The 23,102-nt window shown below is 39.2% G+C and overlaps 1 long non-coding RNA gene across 2 annotated transcripts in view; it reads left to right on the top strand.

Annotated features, from left to right (window-relative positions):
* LOC139673712 (uncharacterized) overlaps nt 1-23,102 on the top strand; it is a 170,341-nt gene that overhangs the window by 22,011 nt on the left and 125,228 nt on the right. The window contains exon 1 of one of the 2 annotated variants that reach the window (XR_011698182.1): nt 6,392-6,530. The exons of the other annotated variant lie outside the window; for it this stretch is intronic. This is a non-coding gene — a long non-coding RNA (uncharacterized lncRNA). Of the gene's footprint in view, nt 1-6,391; nt 6,531-23,102 lie in introns of those variants that run through there. 2 annotated transcript variants of the gene reach the window in all.

Raw genomic sequence — 23,102 nt, 5'->3', positions numbered from 1 at the left:
CAAAAAGGAGTTTATAGCATGGAGGGCAAAATTAAAATCTGACACTGGAAACCCTAAAATTTCTGACAGATACAAAATGGCTACTGTAGAAGAAACTTTTATTTTAGATTCAGAGCTTTTTAGAACGTTTGCCATTCAGGTGGTAGTCCATCTTTTTCAGTGCGGTATTCCAAGTTAGACTTGAAAAGCTTAAAAATATTCTCTTTCACCAATTGCTTATGATTCTATGTTAAATATCACGATGAAACAAAGTGTTGAATACGTTTATTTGTTCTGGTATTTTTAATATATGCTGTTAAACAGTGGCTGTTCAGCTAACAGTGCAACACGTGACAGAATACAGGGAAATGGAGAATGAGAAGGAAGTTGGGACAGAAAAGATCAAATGCTTGATTTTATTTTTTAATAGCAGCACACATGAGAGATTTTTTTAAGAGAGCATTGTGGCAAAGAGAAGGAGGAGGAAGAGAGGAAGACAGAAGGCCCTGGAAGAAAGTGGAATCAAGTTTCTGAAAACTGCAGCCTTTACAAAGAATGCCCTTTAGATACAAATAACGTGCAGGTTTATAAAAGAGAGAAGGGGATTTAGAATTAGGAACTTAGAATACCAGTGAGCATCCAACAATGAATCTTAGCAAAGAAAAATACCTGTTGCTGTACGAACTCCAGTTGTGCCTTGAAAGTACAATGGAGAAAGGACAGTAGCAAAAAGACAGGTCTATTCTTCTTTCTTTTCAGGAAAGGACTGGTCTGCCCTTCTGACAACTGTCATCTCAGTTTGTGCAGTGTAGCCCTTCATGAGACCTGGAAGGATGCTTGATGGTAAACTGTCTTCAAGAAAGAACAGTTCATTACAAAAAGCTTTAGAATTTGGGCCTCCTTAACAGCCTTTCAGATAAAAGGGACAGACCAGTCTTTCTTACATGATTTAAGTAAGAGTGTGATCACTGAATAGATCTGCAGGATGGCAACAAGGACAGAGATTTATATAAGAGCTTCAAGAACAGAGGTTTATAATTAATTAGTCAGCGGTGAATCGGTGGAGCACTGGGAAGGAGAAGTAAAGGAGAGACCCACAGTGCTGCTTGCAGGTTAGTCTGAAGTGAAAGCTCTTGGGGTGTGGGCCAGACTGACAGAGTTCTGCTAAAAGGAAAGAAAAAGCATTAACCTGTGTTCATGCCTGGATTTAATTCCACAAGACACTGCAGGACCTAAAGCAAACCAGTTGGGACCTAAGGTACATCAAGTAACATTTAACCAGTTGTATGTTCTTTTTATGACTTCTGTTTGGGAGGGAGATAAATGCATGTCTTAGGCAATAAAACATTTCCCCAGATTATAGCAAATGGTGTTTCTTTTCCCTTGTGGGATGTAATAGGAATATCAATGTTTTATATGTCATATTAAAAAAGCCCAAGTTTGATAAAAAATGAAACACATTTAGTAGAGTTGTTATCCCAGGTAAGGTAAAGTACCGTTATACAAAGTCATAGGAACAAAACTATGAGTAAAGCAGATTCACTTACTGTAAATCCAACCAAACTTCTGCATATTGCATCCAAACCCCAGACAATCTTGGAAAGAAAGGCTAGTGATCAGGCTTTTGCAAAGACCACTAAGTCTCTAAAAAAGCCAGGTGATACCTTTTATCAAAAGTAACCACTGCCTCGAAAAATGCAGCAAATGGAATTTTCAATTGGGACACAGAGTATGTAAGGGAAGCGGTAGAGAGGAAAGCATCTGAGAGAGTGAGAAAACAGAAGAAGAGAACCAGCTCAGAAAAGTAATCCTGGGAAGTGTGTCCAATTTTTCTAACATTTCTAATCACTAAGTTCTCCACAGTTGTGTGGGTATCTGTGAGAGTAGAATTTGTCCCCAGTAGAGTTTGAATAATATGCTGAGGAGATGTTTTATTTCAGGAATGTAAATATGTAAAATCGATATGCCAAAATATTTTCTTTCATGTGGGATAATAATACCAAAAGAAAGGGCTATGCAAGCTTGTCTTTCCCTTCTGTATAGTGAGCTGCAGTTTTCAATTTTGTTGTATGGCTTCTGGGAGAAACCATTTCCAAGTCTGCTGTTCGCAGGAAGTCAGGTCTTTTCACTTGGGACAAAACCAAACTCTTCCAATGTATGCTTCCTGCCTGTGAAGCAGGGATACCTGTGCTAGTGAAGCCAAAATCTGCTGCTTTTGGAGTTTGCCTCAGAGGAGGGAGCCTCTCCCTTAGAGGAGGTCTCCCAAACTACTCCCTTACGTGGTTTGGAGCAGGGTCCTCACTTCTGGGATAACCACCAGCAAGGCAAATGCTCTCATCTGCTATGCTGGCTGTTCTGGACAAGGCCACCCACTGGCAAATTCTTTTGTTAAACGGCCAAAACAGAAAAGTGAGTGTATGGGATGGGTGACTGCAACCCGCTGGGGAGTGCAGTGTGTGTGGGAACCCAAGGTACCCTGGACACTTCTGCAGTGTGTGTTTAATTATGTCTATGCAGTAGGACAATGCCAACAGGAGGAACTGAGAGGGCATCAAGACTATTCCTTTTGTTTCAGGCAAAAGTCTTGAAGATGAACATTTAATCTTAGGTTTTAACAAATAGGTATTCTCAGAAAACTGCAGTGAAGTTAGCAGTGGGTCTCCTCAAACACAGCTCTTTGAATTTTCTTGTTAATATCCTACAAATATTATCTCTCATTGTAGTAAATAATAAATTTTCTGTATGCTTCTAGGGGTGTGTGTACTAGTGTTTGACAAGTTCTTTATATTCTTATCTTCCAAATTCTGCTACCAGACTGACTCCTGCTACCTCTCAGGACATGGGTTTCCAAACGCCTGGTTGTAATATACAGAAGTTTTGTGCATAGTGAGGCAGTGTTTTCACTGCTCCATACTTCTAAATGGACATATTTGGTAGGGTTAGAACTGGGATTTTACTGCAAAATTAGGTAGAATAGTTTTCAGTTAATTCTTGTGAAATGAGATTTCTTTAGAGTAGGTTTTTTTGTTTGGTTGGGTTGCCTTTTTTTTGTGTAGAATGACATTTATAGCAGGCATGGAAGAATTTTAAAAAAATAGTATATTAGTTCAGTATTGAAAGAGAGCATGACATATTTTGGTGAGGGGTTGTCTGGGATAAACCATGTGCAAACAGCTGAGGGCTGGGCTGATGGCAGCCAGCTCAGGTTTGGCATTTCATGCTGACAGTGCCCTTCAGACCTGCTTTGAATGGCATCCAGCAGGCACTAAGAGACCCAAGCCTGCCAATGCTTTCTCTGAATTGCTTTTTAAGGTCTCAAATACAATATGATTAAAAATAAAAAATGTATGTAATCTGTATTTTATGGAATACACATGAAGTTCAAGGAACTGACTTCAGTCATTGTACATTAGCCCGATTTATTTTATTTCATATTTTATGTATGCATTGAGTTCGGTATATTGTGGTTTTACATTTGTGCAAGTTTACATTAGCTGTAAATGTGGCCTCAGAGTGTTTATGTGTAATGTACTGAAACTTCTCAAGTTGACAATTACCAGGATGTTTCTTGTGCTGCACTACAATTGAGAATCACAGATCCTAGAAGATAAATTTGTGTAGAATTTTGTTTATCTAGGTGTTGCAAAACAGTTAGTTTAGCTTATCTCTCATCACGTTTTCTACTATGCCAGTTGGAACTTTTTCGTTGGCAAAAGTTTGTTCCTTTTCTAAAAAGTTTCTCTTCTGGTTTTGTGAAAGTGAATAATTGTTTCCTCAAGATTAATCTCAGAAAGGTTTATATTCAGGAGAGTCACTTTTGACCTCTAGTTTTATGGGATTTTGGCAGTGAAAAATGGAAAACCTTACAGAATTTGAAAATCCTGCAGCAGAAACGACAAAAATAAATTTTAATATCAAAAGATGACAGAGTTATGCAGAAGTCTGCAGTCTCTAGTATTTTAGTAACATTATTAGACGCTATAATTTTTGCTTAACTTCATCCCTCTTCTGCAAATGTTAGAATGAGCTAAACTAATTGTTATTCTATTTTTTAAATAGTATGATTTAATGTGTGCCTTTCAGATGTTCTAACCTCCTTTTGAAATACTATTCCCCAAAAATGTGACTCTGATGGTCTCAATTCTAGAACACACTCTAAATTGGAGGGTAAATGTATTTTACTAACGATAGTTTACACTGCTGCTAAATTAAATACTTTTTTAATAATTTAAAAGATAACCCCATGTGTTAGCATTTTTGCACATTTAAATATCCATGAAAGTCTGGGTGACAAACCCCAGCCCTTTTAGCCATATTAATTTCTTACCCTGTATTTGGAAATGCTTCATAAAATATTTACAGAATTAAAAGGGGTGTAACACTTTTATAGAGCTACCAAGCCTCTAGAATTCACCAGGACTGCTTAAACTCTGAAACTCTGTCTTCACACTGTGCATGTATATATAAATGTCAAAATAATGCAGAAGACTGCCTGTGACATCGCAGCAATGCCACAGCTACGGCAATAAAGTCACATCAAAGACTGAGGGCTTTGCAGTGCCACTGCAGTCACATCAGAATCAGAACAGATAAAAGTCCATCTGTAGTCACAGCACACCACAGACACTTCACATTCATAATGTATCACAGTCACCTATTAGGATGATCATAGACATGCCAGAGTATCATTACTTACCCTCTAGTAAAATTCTAGTTGCATCACATAGTATTCATGTCATCCTATGGATTAGGAGACTTTACTAAAATTTCCTTGGTTTTGTTCCTTTGTAAATAGAGTCAAAATGCCAGGTAGGAATATCCTCCTATAGAAATCTCTTGTATTATATGTCCGTTCTGTTTTAGTTTACAGAAGAGACATTTCTATTTCAAGGAGTTTACAGAATACTGTAGTGATTTTTTTTTCTCCTTGCATCCATTCACGTGTGGGGGGTTTTTATTTTTTGGTTTTGTTTTGTTGTTGTTTGTTTGTTTAAAAGAAAAAACCCTCACTGCAAAATATGGCATCAGAAATTACATACATTATTATCATTGATGTTGAAGTCCCAAGGTATAACATTGACATTTTGCAATTTTATTCAGAAATTAGAAATAACAATGTTATTGCATATTTATTAAAAATTAAAATATATCATTGTGGTTTTTTTCTTAGGGATCTTTTAAAACATTTATTATTCTAAAGTGCCCTTCAGAATTTTCAGTGTTTTAATGGTGGTAGAATTGTCATTGGTTACAAGTTCTGAAATATCAGCATGACTAATATTTGAACCACGCACCTTCAGTGTAGGATTGCATCATCCATTTCTTTTTAAGTGCATGCAAAGATGAAATAACTCCACACAAGATGTGTACAATGTGCTCTGCCTCTCAGTGTCATCTGCTACAGGATATGTGCTGCCTATGGATCAAGCAGCAACTGTGTTTCTTCAGTCTGTTTAATGTCTTATTTTTACTTTGTGGTGATTTTATTTGCATCTGTGGCTGAAATTTCAAAATTCAAATATTGTTCAGAAATCAGGGTAAAACTGATTGTAACTAGTGCACAGAAAGTTGTACAAATGGAGCAGGATGTGAATATTCAGAGCTAGAAATAGCATTGAAATAGGGTACTAAGGAGTTGATAAGAAGAGATGAAAAGCATACTTTTTCTTGTTTTTTATTCATGTTGAAAGTTGTAAACTGAAGCTGCAGTTGTAAAGTATCATGTGTGACCCATCAGAGTTCCAGCAGGTACCACACCAATACCACCTGCTTTAAGGATCAATTCTACCTTATCCTCCCTGCAAACAGGCAGCATTAACTTGCCAATGGCATTTTTTCTTTTTTTTTTTTTGCTATTGACTGCATAAAATTAAACTCAATTTCCCTGGCAAAGCCACATACAGTTGGGAAAAACAATTATAGTTTTCTATAAGGTTTTGAAATCTGTCTAAAAATGTAAACCAGAATTGCATGTTTGTTAGAGGTCCACAAGACAGAGTAAAAAGTTCCTAAAGAAAGGTCACCCTTCTTTACTAAATTTCATAGATCTTGGAAGTCATTTTGTAGAAGCTGATTGTATTGTGTAACCAATTTGTGGTGTTGCTCTTTAAATCCTGTTGGATTTTCCATGAAGTTTGTCGTGCAGTGCAAAGAGCCCAGTTGTTGTTCACCCTGAGTGCGAGAGTTGCTCTCGCCCCACGCTCTGTTTCTCCATTAATGGCCGGGTTTTCACGTCCCTTGCATCTGTCCCAAGGGAGGAGCTCGTGGGAACGAGGGGGCAGGTCATTCTCAGCGACAGGCTCCTGGCTCGGGATCTCACTGCTGCCAGAAATCTGTCTGAGACTGAATCTGGCAAAGTTTAGGAAGCAGCGTTAAATGCACCCTTTTGTTCAAGGCTTCCACTAACGGCAGGCACAGGAATTTCACTTGGCAATCGGTATCCTGGCTACCCTTTTCAGGGTCCTTCTATAGCTGTCTCAATAGCTAGGAGGGGCATGGAGCAGTTTCTGTGGTGATTTAGATCAGAGGTACATTATGTAAAATGTGTCCAGGTACTGTGATAATTTGTCTTGATGATTTAAATATATTTAATATATGTATGTGTATATATGATATTGGTTGACTTGTTTCTAATTTAAAAATAGAACCTTTAGTTTGTATAATTTTAGAATAGTATAAAGCCTGAAAAATATGCAGTGCAATAAGATCTGTATGTAGGAGCAGTTTGCAGACTTTTTATCATGATGTGTTTTCCTTTCTTACTTTGGATAAGTGCTATAACTCTAAAGTAAGGAGAGAGTAGAGATTTTTGGAAAAAAAAAAAAAAGAAAAAGCTTTAGCCTTAGGAACAAATATGAGTATTGGGCATTTCATGTCAATTCTCCCTTATCTTCCTTCATAGAATATGCTCTGGATTTGGATGCTGACTTCTGGAGTCAAAATAAGTTAGAGTTTTTGCACAGGACAGATTTTCCTGTGGGTAAAAACACAGTAGCATTTTGATACTGAGGAAAACCTCTGAGGGTGCACCTGCCTTGGGCATTAGTTAATCCTACTGCCAGAAGGACTGCTGCTTTAACCCTGCTGAGGAGTGAGCTGATGTCTATCTCAGCAGGCAGGAGAACATTGCCTGTAGGAAATTTAGTGTAGTGCAGGAGTACATCAGGATATAGGTATTAGAACAGGCCCTCATGGATGAGCGCTGGCTTCTGTCTCTTCCAGGTTCTGGTTGACTGTCAATTATATTATTATTTGCTTGTATTTCATAACCGCTGGGTGCTGTTACCTGTCCACTTAGTGCTTTCACCTAAAAAGCTGCTGCTGCTGAAGTTAATGTGAGTTCCTTTTGCATATTCTTGTTTCTTGCTTATGCTGTTGTGTTTTGCCTGGCTCCCTGAAAACATCCCTTCTGAAAGTTGATTCCATGCCTTCCGAGTCCAAGTACTCAAAGGATCACAGCGTGAGAAACTACCTGTTTTAATCTGTGCTTGTCAAAGAGATTGTGCCCAGTCCTGCTGAGTTAAATTCTTGGTCACGTTTGCCCACAGGCAGTGCTTTCATGGGTTTTTCTGAGGAAGGAACCCTCATGACCAGCATACCAGGTTTATTTAAAGGGTCCCCGGGGTTTAGCAGCTGGGACACATCTTACTACATTACTCACTGTTGACTCCCACCTTGTTGAAGACAGAATACGGTTCAAAGTCTCTGCCAAGACTTCTAAACCTTTCAGTGGACATATGTTTTCTACTTTGGGACCATGGCTTTCATTCTCCACTGTCATAAAGAGATACAAATCAGCCCGGTATCCTTGTGAGTCCAGAAGACAAAAGCCTTGTAAGAGCCTGGTGAGAAGTGCAGAACATGTGGCTGGGCTGGCATTGTCCCCTCCAAGAGATGGCTCAGTAAAGTGGCAGTTTGGTCCTTGTTGGTGAAAGAAAAATACAGAGAGACATGGAGTGTGTTGTCAAAGTTTTTACCTACTTGAGTTAGCAAAATGCCATGACTGTGATGTTCCTAAATGGCAATAGTTCTATTTCACTAATTTCAGAGATCTTGGAAGGTTTCTCCTTTTTCATTCGTCACTATCTGGTTTAGGTTGCATTTTTTTAGTAATTCCTTTGCTGACTAAGAATGGTAACAAAGCTGTTTGTCTAAAGGAAGCTGTCTTACATTGTAATTTTTGTTTCTTCTGAATTATACATTTTAATTATTAATGTGTTATGAATTATGATAATTGAAGCATTTCATCCCTTCATACTTAATCCTTAGATTTGAGATGGACCCTGGGGAAAGAGTGTACATCTAGACCTAATGGCATAAACATATCCTTGCTTTAATTGTCAGAAAGTAGTTTCATAATTTCTGTTTTAGTAAGTTTTCTGTTATAAACACCTTTAGAAACCTTTTTATTTGACCAAAGCTTGTATATGTGACAATGCAATTGTCTTGTTGCATGTGTTCTTGTCCTCTTCAATTTCATATCACTTCTCTAGGATCTCAGTCTAAAGGATTTTTTTCTTATCATTCTCTGGGCTTAATTTTGCTGTGGAAAATCAAGCTCTGTGCTCTTTTTGTTTCATACCCTGTCATTTAAAATCAGACAACAGTAATTCTGGAATCGGAATGTGCTTTCTGTTATCTGGCTGATTTTGATGGATTGTCATGCGTGGGTTTGACTTTGCAGGGATTGAATATAACATTAAAATGTTTTCAGCAGTTAACTGAACAAACACGCAATGGAAACTAGAGAGAAAGGTCATTGGCACAGTGTTTGGTGAACAAAGCTTTGCAGGTTTTTTGTAGGTTTTGCTGGTTTTTTAAACTTGAGAAAAGCTTTGAAATAGTGTATTGTAACACAGTTTGCAGATCACTGAATTATGTACTGTACACATGGTTAACGATTTATGGGGCCATGAGTTATTTAATGGAGTAATGCATATGCTTTGTACAACAGGCAAACAGATGAAAACTCTGGCAGAAATTGTTCATCCTTTGAATGACACACATACTGTGCTATCAGAAAATAATACTTTTTTTTCCCAGTCCAACTTTGTCATTTCCAGTGGTCATTGTCTCATCTGAAGAAATCAATTAAGCAAAAATGTGTAAAAAATAGTGACTTTCATATGGGGTGTTACACAAGTGTAAGGCAAAATGAAGATACCTCAGGTCTCTGGTGTTAGGTTCTCGTGGTGTCATTGTCATGAATTTTGTTGCTTTGCAGAAAGGATGCAGCCTATGACAAGGTTTTAATACCTGCTAAAACTGAAATGTGTTCTTGCTGTAGAGGTTTTAATCCTAATGAACTGGAGGTGGCAGATAGCTGTAATGATGTGTTGCAGCATAGGATACAAAGGGTAAGGATAATCAAGGCAAAAGCATTGTACTGTTCACAACAGACACAGCTTTCTCATGGTGTTGGCACAGCACTCAGCACACTGGGGCTCCTATTTTGGATTGGGATGTATTGGTTACATAAAAATGAAAGGAATAGAAAAGGAATAAAGTGGCAAGCATGATAAGGTAGGAAAATAAAGGAATTGATTAGAGAGAAACAGAGCTAAGGTGCAGATGAGTGACACAAGCCAAGTCTTGGAAAAGAGATGTGATGTGAGGAAGAATTTTGAACTTCTGGTTGTGGAAAAGCTTTGAACTTCAAAACTGGACAGAAAGGGGGAATGGAAAGTTAAGATCAGTTCTGACTCTACTAAAGAGAGGAGATGGAGGGGAGATGTCATTGCAGTTTACAGCTTCCTCATGAGGGCAAGTGGAGGGGCAGGCACTTATCTCTTCTCTGTGGCAGGACATGATGGAATGGCTGAAGGTGTCAGGGGAAGTTTAGGTTGGATATTAAGAAAAGGTTATTTACCCAAGAGATGGTTGGGTGCTGGAACATGCTCCCTGGGGAAGTGGTCACAGCACCAAGCCTGACAGAGTTAAAGGTGCATTTGGACAATGCTCTCAGGCACATGCTTTGATACTTGGGGCTGTCCTGTGCAGGGCCAAGAGCTGGGCTTTGGCAATCCTTGTGCATCCCTTCTGACTTAGAAGTTCTAAGATTCCATGATTCTGCTACAAAAGGCCCTGCCTTTTGAGATGAGACTGGTGGACATGATGGAGGAGGGTTTTGTTCCACTTACTGAATCTCAGTGTCCATCCCAGCAACCAGAGCAACAGATCAGATCAGACAGGATGACAAGAAGTCCTTTCAGAGTAAAAGCAGAGGCGCTGTGTCAAAGAAGGCATTCCCAAAGGAAATAAAGCATTATCCCAGACCTGAACCTTTCAATGTACCCTAGAAGAGTACTCTAGTGGACCCTTGAGGGCAGATCACACTCAAGAGCACTCAGCCTTCTGTAAACTGAGACAGTCTCAATGGCATGTTCTAGATGCAAGTAACGTAACCAGAGCATTGCTGAGCACTTTAGCTTGTCTAGAAGGCCAGAAAGCTTCACTGAAGTGACTGACTTTCACATATAGCAGTGATGATATGCTGCCTCTTCAAATATATGTTCTTTTCCCTCTACTCAAAGCCTGAGGACAGTTCCGAGTTTTCTCCAGAGCTGCTGCTCAAAGCAGCCTGAGCAGCAGTGTGCCCTGCTGGGTAAGTGGAAGATGAGATGGAGGAATGCAGACAGGCGTGGAGCCTTCTCTGTGCCACAGTGTCCCCTCCATGCTCAGCAGAGCCTTCCCATGCTCTGCTGTTCTGCCTGCACCTTTCTGAGAGCAGCTCTGGGTCATGACAATCCTTTCAGGTCAGATTTTTCTCTGAAAGCTGGAATGCTGTCTGGGAAGAGAGGGAGATGCCCCAGCCTGTCTGAACAGCATTGCTGTTTGTGTACTCCTGGAATGGCTAGGCTGTTTTTATGTTTTTCATAGAGTCTGGATTTTTTTTATTTTTGACTTCTGAGAAAGGATCTAGCTTTGAAATTTTCCCATGATTATGAAGGTGCACAAGTCTTCCTTCATATTTCCAGCATCTGACTTCAACAAAAGTCCCATAAGTTTTCTAGTTACAAATTGTACTTTTGTGAATAATGGTATGACTCAAAGCAACTTTAATATTCTCCATATCCATCAAAGTACTGCAGTTAGGTCCATGCAACTAGCTTCAGAAAGCCATGTGAAAATGCAAATGTTTGCTTTCTCAACCAGAACTGAAAAATACCAAGCATTTCTAAAGGAGAAACAGAACAGTATGTTCTACTTTCCTTATGTATTTTATAAAAAATGCATATATAAAAAATGAATATAAATTCTTTTAGGAGAAATTGTTTCATAAAAGAAACATGAGTTTGCTTTGGCAAAGATGCCTATGATTTATGGTTCATTCTGTAAACTTGGCCAAACAATTTCCTTCTCCTTTATGATTGGAGAGCAGAGCTGTCGGGGGCAGGGAGCTACAGGATGGCATCTGTTCTTAGAGCAACAGAATTATGTTTATTCATGATTAGTTTATGCAGAAAATGCATCAAAGAGTTTATTTGAATTTTTGATAAATTTGCCTTGTAGAAAAGAAATATTTTTCTTAATTGGACCTTGTAGAAAAAAATCCCAGTAATGGCAAATGCAAATGAGAAATAATCTGAATTTAAAGAGGGTTTTTTCAGAACTGCTAGTGCTCAAAGTTGGGTGAGGCCACTGTCTTTGCACTTTTTAATAAAATTGTGGCTTTTCTTCTCCCCTTTTTTCCATATGCATATTCCATGGTAGTACAGTAGTGGTTTAACATGTAGCTTCTTCATGGATCTTTACTGAAAGCAGGAGATAAGTTTATCAGTATAGTGCTCAGTAACCTTCCTTCCCTGATAGCTTTTTAGTATTGAATGATGTTTTATAAAGTGCCACCAACCATGCCAGTTTTCCATATTTTTCACTCTATGTAAATTTTTGCAGAGAGGTAGGGAGAGCAAGTGAAAGATTGACACTGGTATCTCCTGAAATGTTCCCTGTTTTTTTAAGGAGCTCAATTTTCCTATAGCCTTGCCAAAAACCTAACAGATGATGTTTTCAGGATCGGAGACAGGAGATTGAAATGTTGCTAATGTCTGTAGCACTTAAGTCACTGAATTCTGTAAAGAAATGTGCCATGATTGATCTGATTAATCTTTTAGATGGGTGGTGAGAGAGAAAAAAGCTTCTCCACCAAGCTAAATTTTTATATTTATATAACTGCTTTTTAGACACTGAACTTGGGTGTCCCTGTACTATCCTGACACAGGTGACTTGTACTTGGCAATTTCAGTTGAATTGAGTACTCTGTGCCAGAAAGGACAAGTTTTCAGCCTGGCTATAATAGAAACACTTTTTACAGTTCTATCCCATGAGCTAAGTCCTGTGAGATCCTATGGGGAATGTAAAACAGCATGGAGAACAGGCATGCTGTTACTGTGCAGAAACTGTCTCCTTGCTGCAAGAAGGTTCTCAACCTTAGCTCAAATTGAAAGTTCATTGCTAAAAAGCTTCAGGTTACGTCTCATAATACTCAAGATTAACTATAATTGTGGATGAACATGGATGCTGTGGCTGAGCAGGAGAAACTCTCATTTAACTGGCAGTGACCCTCCCATCATGATCTGCAGCAGACTTGTGAGTCAGCCTTCATTCACTCAGTCTAACAAAGCTAGAAGACCTGGTGCTTGCGCTGAAGGAGTCTCGTCCTTCCTCAGCTTCTCATGGCTGTGCTGAGGCAGGGGAACAGGTACACCTCATGCTGCTGCCACCAGTCATGACACAAATGTTACAGAAATTCTGATCTCTGAAACTCAAATGAGCAATCACGTGCTGGTTATTTCATGCAGAATTGTGTCTTCCCAGACCTCTCTTGAAGCTTCAAAGGTGCAATACTTATTAAGTTGAGATAAAGATATTTTCCTTTTCATGTAAACTCTTGTAAGTTCTCAGTCCCTCTGGGCAGGTAGCAGCAGGCAATATTAATGTGTCTATGTAGATACACATGCATACAATTAATTGTTTCTTTAACAGGACCATGGAGCTTTAGCAAGGATGTCAAAAAGCCAACATAATGCACTGCAACCAAGGAGCAGAACTGGTCAGGCATTACAATAATGTAGTTTTATTTTTGGAAGAAACAGACTTGGAAAATTCTGTTATTCTCTAAACTAATCAAAGAGCAATATATTATTTTCTACCAAAATATAGAAAATTCAAAATATTTGATCAACTTTATTTGGTCTTTTCTCTTCTAGGAACCTCCTAAGTGAACACCTAGTAAAACATATATGAACAATAGGCTTCCACTGGTTTGAGTTTCAACTATTATTTGGTCAGTGCCTAGAATGCCACACAGAACTTACAGAACATTTACTATTACAATTAATTATATCATGTTGGATAAATAATTTCCTAAATATACACTCTGTCATGGTGACCACTGATAAGGAATTTAATTTGAAACTCTGCTCTTGGCTTCTGAAAATCATCTTTAACTAAATTGTCACATTCATTACATGTTGTAAAGCTTCTATATTTCACACTTCATTTTCCCTCCAAATGGATGACAGCCTACTTCAAAGGGAAAGAAGTAAACCTGTGGTCAGAGTGTTCACCTGAGCAGCATGCTCTCCCTAGATCCCATGTCTGGCAGTTGCACACATTTTGAATTCCTGCAGGTTGACAATTTAATTGGTCAAAAATCAAAGGGTGTCCAGTTGAACTGGACCTTATAATATGGTCAGAGATTGAGGGTAATGTTTGATGCTCCACCTTTCTTGACATTTCACTGTTGCACAAAAATGGGAAAGATGTTTCAATGAACTTCCCAGGCTAGAAATGTTCGAAACTTGTGAACATGAAAATTATATGGAAGAGAGGCAGTTTTAGAACCCTGTTTGTGTGCCTACTAGAGGATATAAGAAGTGAAAATGACATGCTAATTTGTACCTTTTCACAGTCTGTATATCAACCCAAGTGCTCAGATCCTCATTCAGCCGCTGTGAATGGTTTCAGTGTGTCCCGTATGATTTTGTCAAGGAATATAATGTGGTAAACATACACATATTTCAAACTTCAGGGGCAGGATCTAGATGATCCTAAATATTGTCTTTCTAATGACCAGTTCAGAAAGACTGGTGATATTCCTTGTCACACATGTGTCTGTGTGTAATGGTCTCTGGGTACTTTCTGTGTTTTTTTTGATTAGGTGGATATTTTTGAGGGAAATGCTCAGAGGCAGAAGATAGGAAGTGTTTGAAAGAAGTCTGAAACCAGAGTTGGTATGAATCTGAATGGAAAATTAAGGTTTATTTGCTGCTTCATTCCTTTGGGTGGTTTATTTTAAGTCACATCTTTTAAAACACAGGCATCTTTTGGATATGGCCAGTTCATCGATTCCTGGGCAAAGTGAAATTGGTGTAACTGAGGACAGGGACTCCAAACTCTTTCCTCACTGCTCTCCTCCTTTTCCATACCTATTCCCTTGTGAAGCGGAGGCCACAGCCTGGTCTAAACTGAACACAAGGTAATTGTTGAGCCATGCTGAGGTTTGGAGGAACATTGAGCTTTGTCCCACCATTCTGCTGCCTTCACTTGTCCTGTCTACTGACAGGGAATGCAGCAGGAGATTTTTGACAGTGATGACATTGTAATTGAGGCTGTAGTGTATGGGGCCAAGGTGTCAGAGTCATGGTGTGTGTGATTGTATTGGCCTGTCTTCATTTCAGCTCATGCAATCAACACACAGAGAGTGTGTGGCTCACAGAAAGGGAGATGTTATATTGCTTGGGAACTGTATATAATGGCTGTAGCAATGCATTCTCAATACATGGCTTGGAGAATGTCATGTCAGAAATGGGCTGATGAAGAAAATCCACCAGCCACTGAGAATGCTTTAACAGCAGATGTTTTTAATGTGGTTTGAGTGTACTTCATGTAAAAACTGCATTGTCATTCCTTTTTCTTCCCATAACCCTCTGCCAGGCCAGGGGGCTGGGAGAAGGACAGTGACCTCATGTTACCTGATACCCCCTCCCACTGAATGTAAATCCCCTTATTCCTATTGGCCCAAAGCCAGACTCCCCCCCCTTGTCCCTTATTGGTGAGTTTGTATCCCTCCAAAGTCCAAATAAGCCTGTACCCCTGATTAAACTTCCTTTTTGTTCCTGCCTTCACCGGTGGTCTCTGTGTGTCCTTACTGGGGGCTCTCAGAGCGGGATAAGCAGAGAGCACACACTTCTCCTAGGTTAATGGACTGATAATTCAGGACCATGAGAAGTTCCATATCGTTGCAGATTCCTTCAGCACACAGCATAACGAGGCTACAAGAAACCAGCAAATGGCTATATAAATTGAATTGGTTTGAGGACCCAAAAACTCCATTCATTTTTACATATTTTTTTCCTTTCCTTGAAACAAACTCAATGTCTGGGGCTGTGTCATAGTTTGTAGTTGTGTTCTTTGGGCACCTCATTATCATGTGCAATTAATAAGAATATTGTCACTGTTTATCTGATCAGAGATAGTTCAATACCTCTCAACTTTACTGGGTGGGGAAGGTACAAAAATTTTTAAACTGTGTGTTTCCATCACAGGAATGATCTTGACCAGTTTTGGTAACGCTGTTCATATCTAAATGCCTACTTTTAAAATACCTTGTGTTTACATAGGAGCCATTTGTTTTCCTTTTTGAAACAAAAAAAAAAAGGTATTCATCTTGATAATCAGAAAATTAGTGCTATGGTAGAAAATAGAATTACTTAATACTGTTAATCTTTGCTCATGCTAAAAGCAGTGTACAATTTTTTACAGTATGTGCCCCAGGAATTGGCCACCCATGACAGACTGGGTAAGCGGAGTTGGCTTCTGGTGCTTTGGCTGTGTTCACTGAAGCACATCACAGATGCAGAGCTGAGGCATGTGCTGTTTGCAGCTGTATTGCCAGTGCCTGAGGCATAGAAAGAAAGAACACTTGTCTGCCTATAGAGAAGTGGAGGCCAGTGGTATGTATGGCCCAGAGGAGCAGAGGTTCGGAGCTCTTTTGGAGATCTTGAAATGCTGAGCAGGATATGACCTGTTCTTGTCTCTATGACATTCAGGGAGCCAAAAGTTTTATAAATTTTATTTTAAAAAGCAAGTTTGAGCTGACCAATGTCTGTTAGTGTGAATTTCTCTTCATAACAGATACTAACTAGTAAGGCCTTAAATACCATTTGATTGTATTAAGAGGAACATTATATAATTAAAGACGTAGGCCTAGAAAGCCCAGCTTAAAATTTATGAGGTTGAGAAAAGGCCCATTGTAAGAGTTGCTTCAGAAAATAAACCTAGCGAGCTTTCCTAGATTTCTTTCAAATAAAAATCGTGTTCTTCGAAATGTAGCTCGTTTATAGGAAAACCATGTTGATTTGAAAAGGTTATAGTCTTTTCTCCTTTACTCCTCGTTCAGACTATTAATACAAAATCCAAGGTGTTACACAGCAACAGATGCTGGGTATTCCTTTATTTATTTATTTTTCAGGTTTGTACCCAACCCACTTGGTCATTTTCAAGTTTTAACAGTGCTATTTGGTATAGCTTTCCAAAATCTAACCAACAGTGAGATGCAAAGCTCATTGTGTAAAGTTGTCCCGTTATGGACCACCCTCTGCCCTCTTTCTTTCTGCTAGCTGCTCATTTCACAAACAGGTATATAAACTGGCATGGCCCAACATCATTATTCTGTAGCACGTGTCAGTTGAGAGTTTTTTATATTTCAGGATCCCTTGACCTTTCTTCTGGGCACACGTACAGTGTGTTAATGATGAGCAATGTCCACACATCAGCACTAATTCAAACTTGAGCTCTTTCAGAGTTTGAAATATGCATGGATAAAGTCTGTGCAGATGGTTCTGAATTTTAATATATAAAAGTCACACTAAAACAAAGTTAACTTTTAAAATTCTGCAATAAATCACAAAAAAACTGAATATGATCCTGTGGATATCTTAATTAGATGAATTTCTTTCACTTAATCAGACATTCAAAGTCAAAGGGACAAAATACTGTCTTTTTCAGTCACTAAGGCCTGAATAACGGCTCAGTGGTCAGAAGGATTGATCAAATTACTTGCTGACACTTATGTTTTTATTTGTATTCTTTTTCTAGAGAAGAAATTGAAAATTAGTTTCAATTTTTTTATTAATCACAATCACAAATATTATTTATGAGGAATTCTAGTGATAGGACAAGGATTATTGGATTCAAACTGAAAGAAGGGAAATTTAGGTTACATATATAGCAGAAATTCTTTACTGTGAGGATGCCGAGGCACTGGAACAAGTTGCCCAGAGAAGCTGTGGATGCCCTTATCCCTAGAAGTGTTCAAAGCCGGGTTGAATGGGGCTTTGGACACCCTGGTCTATTGGAAGGTTTTCCTGTCCAGGGCAGGAGAGTTAGAGTAGGAGGATCTTTAAGGCCCCTTCCAACTCAAACAATTCTTTGATTCTATGAATCCCATTAGCTGTATTTTCAGGCTTCTTGCTGCTCTGCAAGGATTTGGCATCATGGACATCTAGACATGAATATTTAAGTCTTGGTTAGTTTGCAATCTAAATTTCGTAGGTGGGTAATAGCAAGAATCAAGATGATCCACATAACCCACTTTCATAGATATTGCTGATAGGAACCACCAGTAAGAAGGGTGGGGTTGGAGGACATGAGGTATCCTCTGGGCTCAGAGAGGTGCACTGCCCCTGCTGCATGTTGTTGGGAATTCAGGCCTGTGGGTGCCTAAGTTCATGCAGAGCACATGGAGGCCATCAGACTGGAGCAATCAGACTCTTAAGGACTTCTATTTAGCACACACAGATGGCACTTTTAAGAAACTTCACATATGGCTAAATTAAGAGGATTTCCTAATGAGGAAATTAATAAATGTCTGCTTCAGGGTTATCTCTGTGTTGAATTCCCATGTTTCTTCTCCAAATCTTCAAAGTGCTCCATTTTGTTGTTAAGAAGTTGTTAGTGCTGGCAATCTCTTCAGATTTCTCTAGCTTTATTGGAAACAGCTGTGACATTTTTGCTGAAATGGGCTATCTGGATTTTTGTGTTCAGGTTTGGCTTTGTTTTTTCGTTTTTGTTTTGTTGTTTTGTTTGTTTTGTTGTTGTTGTTTTTCAATTAAGCCAGAGGTAGAGCTGGAGACAGAAACCTCAGTTGCAGCTATAAATAAAGTTTTTAGAGAATGGGGAGGGAGGGAGCCTGAGCACAAGGATTTACATTGGGGAAGTATTAGGATTGACTCTAGGTGTCACTGTGAGCTGTGCCTATAATTCTGCGGCTCATTTCCACTTTTATTCAGTGACCCCCCACTTTCCAGCCTTCTTCCTCTTCTCTTTTTCCCCCATATCTCTCTCTGTCTGACTCTGAAACACACATACATGCGTGCAGAGAAGAGTATGACAAATAATAGCTGGAAGCAAGGAAATTACTCTGACCATTAGAGAACATGGCATTGATAGAAATTAATAGTTACTTAATAAAAATGCTGGTTAATGGAATAGTTATGATGTGTAATATCGCATTTATACGAAGCCCTGGAAAGCAAATGTGTAAAAAAAAAAAAAAGTCTGAGTTTTCTTTTGACCATTTCTATAGGTAAGAGCAGAAGGCAAACACCAGCAAAGAAGATACTCTTCCAGTCTTGTTGGTCTGGATTGGGCAGGGCTAGACCATTTCAGGGATTACAGGCTTGATAGCAGTCATGAGCAGTTCTGGCAGACTTTGAAACTGTACCCACCTGTGTAGGTAACCAAAAAACCAAACTCTATCTCTTAATGTTTTCTCTTCACTAATATTAACTTCTCAATTTATAATTTAGAATGCTTTCCTATAAGATCCACTTAGAGAGTACTAAATAATGACATACAGCAACATCATTAAACACTTTAGTGCCTCAGGGTAGCAGAGTACAATGAATCCTGCAAAGTAGCACTTAGAGGCTGCATGAACATATTCTGTCACCTTGCAATCTTTTATAGCATAGCCCTGGGAATGTGCAGGGAGATAACATGAAGCAGAATAGAACAAAGTCTGCTGGAGTCACACTCTCCTTAACGTGATGAATTATCAAGATGCTGTACGTTTCCTGGTTAGGTCCCAAACAGATGAACTTTTGTAAATGAACAAATTTAAATGCCTTCTTATCACACATAGGCAGAACACTGTTTTCGTGGTGTTACTGAGAGTCTGATGTTACTTTTAAGTGACTTTGTGCAGTGATCAGTACTTCGGTCCTAATTGGTAAAAGCAGTTAATGCCTCATATTTAAATCATAAACAGAAAAATAGGTCATCTAATATTTCAGTTCACCTCTGTGCCAATCTGAAATTATTCTTTGCTGTATATATTCTAACTTTTTTTCTGTATCACTAAATTTCCTGAACAACAGATTACATGACTTCATGCTTTTTTTCTTTGGAGTTTGCTTTTTTGCTGGAGTTTAGTAGGATTCCTCTGAAGGAACCTCTTTGTAGAACTTCATTTTCTCTTTGATTTGGATTCCTCTGACTCTTGAATTTTTGTAGCATGCCATAGGAAAGGGAAAACAATCTGCAAAGTACAAACTCTCCTGGTGAATCTTGCTTGTTGCTAGATGGGACTTCTAAACCATCTCTCCTTGGTTTTCATCTTCGACTTGTACTGTATTGCACACTGCACGTTCAATATGGTGATGACTCCGAGATGCACCCTTGTCACTAATCTAGTCACTCATGGCTGCTGTGATTATCCACTGTCTCTATAAAATTACTCTTGGACAATGTCATCAGTGTAGTCTCACCTCTGCATTGAAAAGCCCTTTTTACTTTTTTTTTCTTTTTTAATCGGGATTAAGCAGTCAGATCTGATGACACTTCACACAAGTGCAGTTGTTTGAAAACATACTGTCCTTTCAATCACAGTAAGTGACAGTGTGCACAGTGTGCACTCCGCTGATGCCACGGCTGCCTTTGATGGCTGCTCTGACGTGCTTTAAGATAAATAGTTCAGAGGAAAATTCTTTGCAATAGCAAGCTACTTTTGCCAAATGGATAGCTCTATATAGGTCTTTTTTCCCCCTTGCTTTTTTCTTTTAAAAGGAAAATATAACAGGGATTAAATTGGGGAGAGTTGAGGAGCCATTTCCTAGAATGGAGTTTTTTTTTTTTATTGGGGGCAAGCTTAAATTCCTGTATATTTAGAGCAAAGAAGTGGGTGTGAGGAAATATGTCTAAGCTCCTTTCTCCCATCTTCATGCCCAGTTTCTCTCTCATGGATATTATAGAGGCTTGAGTGGGAGTTTGGGATTTTTCAGTATGTGGGAGACAGCTAGTGTCAAAAAAACCTGTGGAGCTGAGTAAACCACATGATTGCATCTCTAATTTCTTCTCTTGTACTGTCCTTCGGGTGATGAGACGTGGGAGATGAGCCTTACAGACTGTATGACAGGGAAGAAACAGCAGTACTTAGCTGTGGTGGGGCCTTGTAGGAATGTTCTTTTGACCATGGAGGTCCCAATGGCTGAGGCACCACAGGGGATGGGACTCCGTTGGGCTCCAGCTGTAAGGAGGCAGGCAGGAGCAGGGGCAGAGCCTAGGAAGCAGTGGGGATCAGTCAGGTTACAGTACACACTGGGCAGGGATGTGAGAGGCACTGGCAGTGTGTGTCTCATTGTTTGTGAGGAGGGACTACACTGGGGAGCCACAATAGATGAGGCATGGTAAGGGGACCTAGAGAAGAATTATTGGGTTAAGCCAACTTTTCATCATCCCAGATTCAAAGACATGGTCCCAAGTCACCGCAATTTCTCCCACACTACTGTGTGAGGTAGTGAGGGTTGCTCCTGAGGTTGCTTCTGCTCCACTATTGCTCTGTGTGGTCCCTGCACAGAGGGAGGAGAACAGAGCAGAGCCGGCGCTGACCTGAGGCAGGTGCCAAAGGCTGAGACACTGTTTGCTCTGCCCATGCTGAACACTGACTGCCAGCCTGGTGGAGAAGGAAAGATCCCTTTCAATAGCTGCAAGTCCTGAAGTTTCAGAAAAGAGCCATCATGTAGTGTAGGAGAGATGTAAAGGTCTAGATCTCAGCAGGTCTGGTGGGGTGTTGCATAGCTTTTCTAGCACATGTTTGTTCTTTCAGGAGAGTTTAGGGATGAGGAATGTTTCCAGCAGGGTAAATAAAGAGGAAGAATCTTACTGGAAAATGTTCTTAATAATGGCAGAAATTTTCAGTAAGTGTTTTTTCTATTATTTTTTTTTTCCTGTAACATTTTCTGCTGCTGAGTACAAGTCATGCAGTATTCAAATTCTCTTCTTCTCAGATGATTCACTGAAGGTCAGGTGTCTAGAAGTAATATTTTCTTTCTTATCTGCACCTGATCAATCATGTCATATATAAAAATTCCAGGCAGTTGTATCAGTGCTTTAGCACATTGTAACAATATCAGACCAATCAAAATAAACCAATCACATACTAGAAATAATTTTAAAGTGGTATGGTAAAAAAAACAACAAACAAGCTGCCAAATCAAACTGATAAAATAACACTCATTGGTCATTACAATTTGGATGTAGTTGCGGGATTTTTTCTTCTTCTAGGATATTTAACTGGCTGGCTTCTAATATTTCTTTTAATGTTTGCTTTTGCCTGGCAGGAATGTGATAAAATTATGCAAAGCTATGATTCACATAGAACAAATACAGATTGCAAACTATATAATGTTATCCTGGCCTGCTGTTTATAAAGCAATGAATATGCCTGCTAACTCTGTATGCTGATGATTTTTTTGCAGCCAGGTTTATAGCTGGATGAAAGACCTTTACTTTTTCTAATTATTATTTTACACAAGCAAATAATTTACCTTTATAATCATAAGCAACCATCGAGAGAGACCCTTGGCAGGTGCTGGCATATTGTACTTTTCATACTGCTCAGTAAATAGTCTTTTTCTGGTTTGGGTATGGTTTCTATTCTTTCTGTGTTGGTCTGCATGGAAATAATGTGAATTAAAACTTGAGGCAAATTATCTCAATTGTATATATACAAGTTTGCTAAAAATCATGGGCTTTGCTAATTATGGATACAAACCTGTTGGGTAAATGGCCTAATGATTCTGACACAGCTTCTGCTCAAGAGCAGCTGAAGAAATCAAACTTTTCTCACTAGAATGAACAGCTGTATCAGCCTAACACAGAGTCTTACGACTTGGAGAAAATCTGTTTCTCAGTCAGTGTGCCCAGAAAGGCATTTGAACCAGTGGTCGGTTGCTTGGCCATAGCCAGTTAAGCAGAAGCATGTGAAAGGGCTTGCTCAGTTTCTTCACTGTTTTGAGTCTTTCTGAGCGTCTTAGGGGTCAGACTCTGTTTTAAAGCACTTACAATAGAATGGCAGGGACTGAATTGCTGACAGCATAGCATGCAATCTTGCTCAAGAAGTGTAGTGTTAGTCTAGAGACAACATGGGGCAGTTCAGAGACACCTGAGCTGTTTCAGCATTAACGCTGAACTTTCATGCTTCAGCTCTTTCTGATACAGCTGCTTGTTTCACACACAGGTGTCTAAAACTGCTGTGAAAGTCACTTCACCTGCAGACTGAGCAAATGTCTACTGACTTTTCGTATATTGGTGCAGTGTCAAATAATAATGTGCATGTTTTGTTCTCTTGGGAATTGCAACTTGGGGGCCTGTTGTCTGTGAAAATGAGAAGAGACCCATGATTTGGGGGAGCTGGGAAAGCAACCCGCTGGAGGCTGTCTTTTGTTCCACTGTGTTTTCCCTCTCTGAGCAGTTGCTAAGACTGCTAGCAGAGGGACTAATTCTGCTGTCCCTGTTACAGGATTTTTTTCTATTTCTTTTCCATCCCAGGCACAAATTAATTGTTTGGTTTTTTTGTTTTGGTTTGAAGTTTTTGTTAGTTTTTTTGTTCTGGTTTGTTTTTTTTTTCTTTTTGTTTGTTTGTTTTTGGTGTTGTTGTTGTTGGTTTGGTTTTTTCCCCCCAGTGAATACACAGAAATGCCAAACCTCCCATTCTTTCTGCAGTCTGCTGTTGTTCTGCATTGCTGCATAAGAGTGAATGTAATAGCCATGTGACATGTTGACAAGAGTAATTATACTCAGAGGGGTTGGTAATTTATGTTGGGTAGCAGGTGGTATCA

The sequence above is a fragment of the Pithys albifrons genome, chromosome 6 (genome assembly GCF_047495875.1).
Source record: "Pithys albifrons albifrons isolate INPA30051 chromosome 6, PitAlb_v1, whole genome shotgun sequence".
Classification (NCBI taxonomy): domain Eukaryota; kingdom Metazoa; phylum Chordata; class Aves; order Passeriformes; family Thamnophilidae; genus Pithys; species Pithys albifrons.
This window is presented reverse-complemented; position numbering and strand designations above follow the sequence as displayed.